General features: G+C 52.8%; 1 long non-coding RNA gene across 1 annotated transcript; it reads left to right on the top strand.

Annotated features, from left to right (window-relative positions):
• Positions 1–4,090: 4,090 nt before the first annotated feature.
• LOC135402318 (uncharacterized) lies at positions 4,091–6,546 on the top strand. Its single transcript, XR_010425084.1, has 2 exons — positions 4,091–4,406; positions 6,105–6,546. It is a non-coding gene; the product is annotated as an uncharacterized LOC135402318 (long non-coding RNA).
• Positions 6,547–8,376: the final 1,830 nt, after the last annotated feature.

Consider the following 8,376-nt stretch of genomic DNA (forward strand, 5'->3'; position numbering starts at 1 on the left):
GCTCCACCAAACTGCAGGAGTGGAGGATCCCTCTGGCAGCAGGGGAAGATCTGGAGAGCTCCTCTCCCAACAGACAGCACAGGGTGTGTGGAGAGCACAGAGCCCCTGGAATGGCAGTGAAAGCAATGCCTTCTCCAGCACAGAGCCTCTGGAATGGCAGTGAAAGCAATGCCTTCTCCAGCACAGAGCCCCTGGAATGGCAATGAAAGCAATGCCTTCTCCAGCACAGAGCCTCTGGAATGGCAGTGAAAGCAATGCCTTCTCCAGCACAGAGCCCCTGGAATGGCAATGAAAGTAATGCCTTCTCCAGCACAGAGCCCCTGGAATGGCAATGAAAGCAATGCCTTCTCCAGCACAGAGCCCCTGGAATGGCAGTGAAAGCAATGCCTTCTCCAGCACAGAGCCCCTGGAATGGCAGTGAAAGCAATGCCTTCTCCAGCACAACCTCTTCTCCAGTGGGCTTTGGTTCAAGCTCCTCCAGCACCTCTGAGTGAGAGCCAAGCAAAGCAGACCAGGCCCATGTTGCTTTTTGCAGCTGGTGATGGCACTGAAGTATCTCCAGGAGAGGTTTAACCTGACCTCAGCCTCCTAAAGAGCACCTTGGCATGCTTGGCATCCACATGGAAAACTGCCTGCTGCTCTCCAAGCCTGGGCTCAGCCTGGCCCCAGGAGCACCAAGCCCATGGCAGGAGTTGTGGCACCCACAGCCAGGCCACGCAGAGAGAAACATGAACCAGGAGCCAAGTCTGGTACAAAAGCTCAGCCACTGCTCCTGCCAGGCCCAGGAACAAGCACATGCAGATCAGCTGGAGCCCCAAATCCAGTTGTTGAACACACACATTAACTCCACTGCATTCCCAAGGGATTTTCATCAGACTACTCTTTCTGTTCTGTCTGTCCATCACCAGCATCCCTCTGCAGGGACTGCCACTCCTGCCTGCTCAGAGGGGCACTGCAAGGAGTGAAAATATTATCTCCCAGCCTAACAGAGCAGCTCATTTTCCATTCATCTTGCTGTCCTGGCAGTCAGACCCATATTTTTCCATGGATGTAGAGGATGGATCATTAGCTTTGTGAAACAAAGGTCTCAGACCAATGCCACAACCTCCTTCTATGTCCAGGGTTATTCCTGGAGTGATTTGAATATTCCAAGCTGCAGTCCTGAGTTCACTGCCCTTCAATGCACTTTGGCCAAGTCAATATTCAGCTGCATCCAGAAATCCATTGCTTTTCCAGCACTGGATCAGAGATATTCTCCCTGGCCCCTGCCCCCACATGTGCCTGTCCCTGTGCACAGGAGTCACCAGGTAATCCCTCAGCTGCTCCCACCCAGCCCCGGGAAACTGGATGTCAGGATTTACCCAAACCTGGAATACTCCAGGTTTTTCTTGGCATCTGTGTGGCAGAGGGGCAGAGCTGCTCCGTGCAGCAGCCTGGTTCCAGGCTGGATTTGCATCTCCATTTCCCTCACTGGGCTCAGAAATAGCTCCAGGGATTTACCCTGAACAGTCACCTTGGGGATGGGCCCAAACAGCTCCACAGTCAGGAGTGCCTGACACTGCCCAAGGAAATGCTTTGTCACCTCCCTCTGCTCTCACAAACACTGTTCCTTGTCACAGCAAGTCCTCTGTAGACACTGTGATGGGGCCTTGGAAGCCCAGCAGGAACAGGAGCCTGCCCTGGAGAGCCCAGAGCCTCCCCAGCCCCTGCAGCAGGTCCTGCACCAACACAAAACCAGCTGGGGAGGGGCTGCTGAGTCTGCAGCCAGCACAGCTCAGGGACTTCCAGGTGGGACCTGGCCAGCACTGGCTGGGGACACTGGAAAAGGCTCTGCTGGTGCAGGGTAAAATCCCTCCTTTCAGCCACAATCGAGGGCAGGAGGGGCAGAGGGCTCCAGGTGCCTTTGGCAGCAGCATCCGAGGAGTGGGATGGAAAGGACTGGGGTGCACAGAGGGCAGGGTGAGGAGTGGAGGGTCCTGCAGAGGAGTTGGAGCTCAGCAAGGAGAGAGGACACCAGCAGTGCTGGATCCTGAGTGCCCTGTCCCCTGGGCACCAGAAGGGGGGAGCTGGTGCAATAATATGGGCACTTCACTGCTCACTTACTGGTATCAAAGCCCAGCTTCTGCTTGGGAAGGCCAGAGAGCTCAGCACCCACCTTCAGGAACCCAACTGGGAAAGCACCTGGCAGGCTCTGGCAGTTGCAAATGAGGGACAGGGAACAGGGACAGGGAACAGGGACAGGGAGCAGGGACAGGGAACACCCTGGTGGGAGAAGAAAACAGGATTGTAAAGAACAACCAGTTTATGCATAAACAGGTGGAGAAACTGAGGCACAGAAAACCAGTAACAACTGTCCTGCAATGAATCAGAACCATTAAATATCCTGAGCTGGAAGGGACCCCCAAGGCTCATGGAGTCCAACCCTCAGCCCTGCACAGGCCCAGCCCCAGAGTCACCCCCTGTGCCCCAGAGGATCAGCCAAACCCTCCTGCAGCTCTGGCAGCCTCGGGGCTGTGCCCACTGCCCTGGGGAGCCTGGGCAGTGCCCAACCAGCCTCTGGGGGAAGAACCTTTGCCTGAGATCCAACCTGAGCCTGCCCTGACACAGCTCCAGCCATTCCCTGGGTGCTGTCCCTGCTCCCCCAGAGCAGAGATCGGAGCTGCCCCTGGGGAGGAGCTGCAGCCCCCGCTGAGCTCTGCCCTCAGCCTGCTCTGCTCCAGCTGCACACACCGAGTGAAAACTCCCACAGAGAAACAACCCCGAGTGGAGACCCCAAAAATCCTCTCTGCCACTTGCAACTTCTCCGTGGCTGAGGAGGAGGACGAGGAAGGCTGAACTCCTGCAGCAGCCCGAGCCCTTTGCACCACTTCTGCCAAGGGCAGGCTGAGCTGGAGCAGGGCTGGGAGGGCTCCTCAGGGTGCCCGTTTGGGTGCTGGGAGAGGCTGTGATCGCTATCTGGGCGTGAAGCATCTCGAGACAGATTCCACAGGAGACTTCCTGCTAAATTGCAGCATCTGGGGAGGATTCTGCAGCTACTTGTACCCAGCCATCATCGGAGCAGAGAACTCCTGGCTGGGACCTGAGCTGATAATTGCTCAGAAAAATTAAGGGTTGGGTAATTCCTCCTGAAATTAATTGCCTTGCTGAGGAGCCCCGGGGCAGTTACCACGAGAGGGTTTGGAGCAGATCATAGACCCATTTCCCTCTTCAGGATTAAAACCGGGAAACAGGTCACCAAAGTCCACCTCTGTCACAAAGAGCTTTTAGCTTTGGGGATTCCTCTGCTCTGAAGAATTTCTGAGCTTTTCTGGTGTTTCTGAAACAGTTCTGAGTGTCCTGAGGAGCTGCAGCACCTATGGTCACTCCTGTTTTCTGCCCCATCTGACACTACAACTCAGTTCTCTTCAGCCCCTTGCTTTGTTCATTTTAACACTTTTTATAAGCAGACACTTCTTGCAAAATGTTTATTAACAGAGGAAGGAAATTAGAAGAGATTGGAAGAAATTAGAATATTCACAGTGATCTTCAGTCTTTAGTTAATCTAAAGTCAGTCTTTCTTCCCCTTCTGCTCTCAGTTACCTTCCCTCTCTCAGACTGTGCAGTTGATTTTGGGTAAAATCCTTTATTTTCCCCTGCATGTGTCTTGCCTTTTGTGAAAATTTCTCATCGTTCCTTCTTGTGTCTTGGCTCTGTGGAGAAAGATTCCTCTGAGGAAATGGATGCTTTGCTGCCTTCTTCCTTCACCTCCTTCTTTCACCCCCTCCCTTCGCCTCCTTCCTCACCTCCTTTATGTAAAGAATATCCCTTTTCAGCAGAAGAAGACCATAAGACCATAGATTCATAAAGAAATTGGGCTGGCAGTCCCTGCCTGAGGCAGATCAACTTTATTTGCACCTGTCCCTTTTAAAATACCCCCAACAAAGAAGTTTCCATCACCCTTCCAGGGAAAATATTCCCATATATCACCTTTTCACCCATGGAAATTTTACCTTCATTTTATCTTTATTACCAGCCCAAATAGTATGGTCTTCCCACACAATTCCCAACTTCCAAACATATTCCAACTTCTGTTGCTCCTTGTGGATGACCTCCAAGTGTTCACAGCTACCCTGAAGTGTCGTGGCCTCACGGGTACAGGATCCCTCTGGAGCCCTTCCCAAGATCCTTTCAGCTCCATTCCGTGGAATTGTGGAATCACAGAGTCCTGGAATGGTTTGGTTGGGAAGGGACCCTAAAGATCATCTTGTTCCAACCCCCAGGGACACCCATTCCCATTTGCCTTTCCCACACTTGGCACTGGTGCCTCACACTGACTCTGGGATCTGCTGCAGCCTCCAGAGCCTTTCAATGCTCCTGACACTGTTTGCTCCAGAGGATGAGCAGAATTCCCATCTGGACACCCCTTGGTGAGGTGCAGCTCTGAGTCAGTCACTCTTTGGGTCCCTCCACTCACCTGGGACATAAAGGCATCTCCAGATGACAGTTAATGCCATCCAGGGAGGTGTCTGAAGGCAAATCCCCCCCTGGAGGCACCTTCCCCACAGAACAGCTTTCAGGGGGGGTTTTGGTGCTGGTGCTTTGTTGGTGCTTTTTTCCCCCAAAGCGTTTCTTGAGCATTTTGAATTTTGATTAAATCTTCCAACACGTTTTCAATCTCCTCCCAACTCCTTGCCACCTTCAGGTTTGCATGTTCCACTCCTTTCCTGAGGTCACCAATGAAAATGCTGAGCCAGGCCCTGGAGGCACTGCTGGGTAAACCCTGATGTTTTGGGGTGTAATGGCACCAAAAGGCTCTGCAGTGCAAAGGTGTCTCAGGTGTCCCTGGCACTGCAAGGATGGGCCATGAGACTGTGAAATCCTCACTGAAGACAAGACATAAGTTCTTATAACCCTGGGACAATAAATCTCACCTGAAAGTCTCCAGCCAGGCTGCTGAACCCTGCACCAAGAGGTTTGGGTTCCTCCTGCCCTCATCAACAGAGGAATCCACAGAAAATACAGTTTACATCCAGTTTCAAACAGCTGTAACCTCCCCTGGCAAGATCACAGGCAGGAGGAGCCTCTTCACCCAAACCTTCCTTAAGGAAGCTCCCTGTGACATTCCCTGTCCCTCCTCCTCCCTCTCCCTTCCCTCAGAGTGGAGGATGGATCTGGAAGCAGCTCCTGGATGCCAAGGGAAAGCCCTTGGAGTCAGCAGACATTGTTTTGACTGATGTTTGGATGTTTCCTGTAGGGAACATCCTGGAGTTGGGGTCAGTTTGGATCCCAACCGAGAACTTTTGGGGGAATCTCAAGGATTGTTTGCTCCCAAAGCACGGGCACTGACACAGGTGTGTTCAAAGGATGTTGGCACAAAAAGTGTCCAAGGCCAGGTTGGAATGGTCTTGGAGCAACCTGGAAAGTGTCCCTGCCCATGGCAGGGGGTGGAATGAGATGGGCTTTAAGGTCCCTTCCAACCCAAACCAGTCTGGGATTCTGTGATCCTAATGACAGACTAGGAGAGCTGGGGGGTTCACCTGGAGCAGAGAAGGCTCCAGGGAAAGCTGAGAGCCCCTTCCAGGGCCTAAAGGGGCTCCAGGAGAGCTGGAGTGGCTTCAAGGAATGGCTTCCCACTGCCAGAGGGCAGGGTTAGATGAGACATTGGGAATAAATCCTTCCCTGGGAGGGTGGACAGGCCCTGGCCCAGGTTGTCCAGAGAAGCTGTGGCTGCCCCTGGAATCCCTGGAAGTGTCCAAGGCCAGGTTGGATGGGGCCTGGAGCAACCTGGGCTTGTGGAAGGTGTCCCTGCCCATGGCAGGGAGTAGAACTCGATGAGTTTTAAGGTCCTTTCCAATCCAATCCAATCTGTGATTCCATATATCTCCAGGATTTCGTGCTCCAAAGGGATCAGATGAGACACAGGGAGAACATCAGAGGACCCTCTCCCCTGCCTGTCTGTGTCTGTCTGTGTGAGCTCCTCCTCTTCCTCAGCCCTTTGGAATTAGGAGGCTTTTTTGTATTTCAGGAAAAGTCAAGTATTCCTGAGCCTAAGAAAATAATGGTTGTTCTCCAAAGCTGAGCTCACTGGAACAGGAGCCAGCCCTAATTGCTGTGATTCACTGCAGGTCCCGGGTCCTCCTCAGCCAGCTCCAGTCCCCCGTGCTCCTCCAGCATCCTGATTGCAGATGCACTTCAGGGAGAGCAGGAAATCCACCTCCAGCACACAGACCCAGCGGGGGGATGAACCCAGGCCTTCTCCCGGGCTGCCCTTGTTTTTCTCCCTCCTGGTTTGGCTCAGCCCAGGCTTAATCACCAACGGCTCCGAATTCCACCGTGAAGAGGGAAAGGGAAATGAGCAGGAGGGCTTTGATGCAGCACCAGGGCCCTGCAGGCTGCCTGAACCCCTTGCTGCTTCATTAGCTGCTGTTCCATGTTGGGAGGCAGAGGCTGCAGGAGGGACATGGAGCTGCCAAGGCCAAGAGCCAGTGCCCTTGTTGGGAGCACACAAATGCACTTTGCATTGTTCTCATTTCCCCTCATATGAATAATAAAAGCTGTTTGACAGAATCGTGGCTAAAACTATTTCTGCTATAGCTGAACCTTCACAGTTTTTACAACTTAAACCCTTCAATCCCTTTAACCCTTCTCTGTCCATCTGGCTGTGGGGAGCACATGGATTCATCAAATCATGGAATCCCTAAGGCTGGAAAACATCCTTAAGATCATCAAGTGCAACTGTCAGCCCAGCACCACCACCGTGCTCACCCCTGAACCATGTCCTCAATGCCACATCCCCTCCCATGTTTCTGTCAACACTTCCAGGGATGGTGACTCCACCACTGCCCTGGGCAGCTGTGCCAATGTTTTACAACCCTCTCCATGATTTTTTTTTTTCCTAATTTCCAATCTAAACCTCCTCTGGCACACTGTTACTAAGGAGAAGAGACGGACACCCCCCTCACTGACACCCTCCTGTCAGGGAGGCCCTCTGCAGGCCCTCTGCAGAGCCAGAAGGTCCCCCCTGAGCCTCCTTTTCTCCAGGCTGAGCCCCCCCAGCTCCCTCAGCTGCTCCTGCTGCTCCAGCCCCTTCCCCAGCTCCCTTCCCTTCCCTGCACACTCAAAGTCTCTCTTGTCCTGAGGGACCCAGAACTGCCCCCAGGATGGGAGTGCCCAGCACAGGGATGGGCACTGCCCTGCTCCTGCTGCCACAGCAGTGCTGGCACAGCCCAGGGGCACTGGCCTTTGTGCCCATCTGGAAAGAACCCAAAGGCAGAGGTGGCCCAGAGGTGCTGGACGTGGCACCAGCTTCTGGGACAGAGCTCAGGTGCTGAGGGAACTCTGCAGGTGTCCCTGGGGCTGCTCGTGCTCTTCCTGCCTGGAAAGCTGGATGGGACAGTGTGGAGGGGCAGGGGGCTGAGCAGAGCCTCAGGGATACACATCAGGTTTTTTCACTGTTCTACTCTGGATTTATTTCTGGAACTAGAAGAGGTTTCCTTGAAGAATGATCTGTTTATACAAGACAGTTTTTAACCTCTCCATTGCACAAAGGCTCACTGCAGTGTACAAACAAACCAAAGCTGGTTCCACTCGACCTTCAGGGGAGGGGGAAAGCAGAGAATGGGGGAGCAAACACTGCTCCCACTAATGCAGAATCCTTTAAGGATTGTTGGAAATGAAGAAGCAACGTTTTCAAAGGTAAGTGGGTGATAAAGGCACCAGAATGTCATTCTCTACAAGGGTGGCCCAGACTCTCAGAAGGCTGCAGGTGTCCAGCATCCCTGGATTTAGGGGCACAGCTACTTGAAGTACCTACAGCAAGAAGCTCTATTTTTCTGAAGCTCAAAACTGGCTTAGCCCTTCAGTGAATTTTATGGGAGTCAAATTCCTAAGGGACTTGTTTTGTTCAGAAGACTTTCATCTGCTCTTCCCACTGGGAACATAGTTCTGCAGAAAAATCTCTGGGTTCTTTCCAGGCAATCACTGCACCCAGCCATGGCAAAGATGTTCTCAAACATCAAATCACCTTGCTTTAGGATACCACAGGACTCAATTTGAATCCCAAAAAGCAAATTCTCTTGGCAGAGGGCAGTGGTGGGTAACAGCATGATTGGGAAACGTGTTGGGAAAAGGAAATATTGTTATGGAAGTTACTGAAAGTGGGATGTTTGTGGCTTCAAATGAAGTGTTTGCAGTTGAGTCTGCTGCCTCTGCTGTTGGGAAACACAACTCCTTGGTGAAGAGATGGGAACTGTGGTGTCCTGCTGGTTCCACAGTTGATCTGGAGAAGGGAAGCTCTGTGTGGTCTCCAGACCCAGCCTCCTGTGTTGGGTCTGATGCAGTGACAGCTCCAGGGTTTGCAGCAGAGGAGCAGCTGTGGCTCAGAGGCCCAGCCACCCT

This window comes from Pseudopipra pipra, chromosome 24 (assembly GCF_036250125.1).
Source record: "Pseudopipra pipra isolate bDixPip1 chromosome 24, bDixPip1.hap1, whole genome shotgun sequence".
Classification (NCBI taxonomy): Eukaryota; Metazoa; Chordata; class Aves; order Passeriformes; family Pipridae; genus Pseudopipra; species Pseudopipra pipra.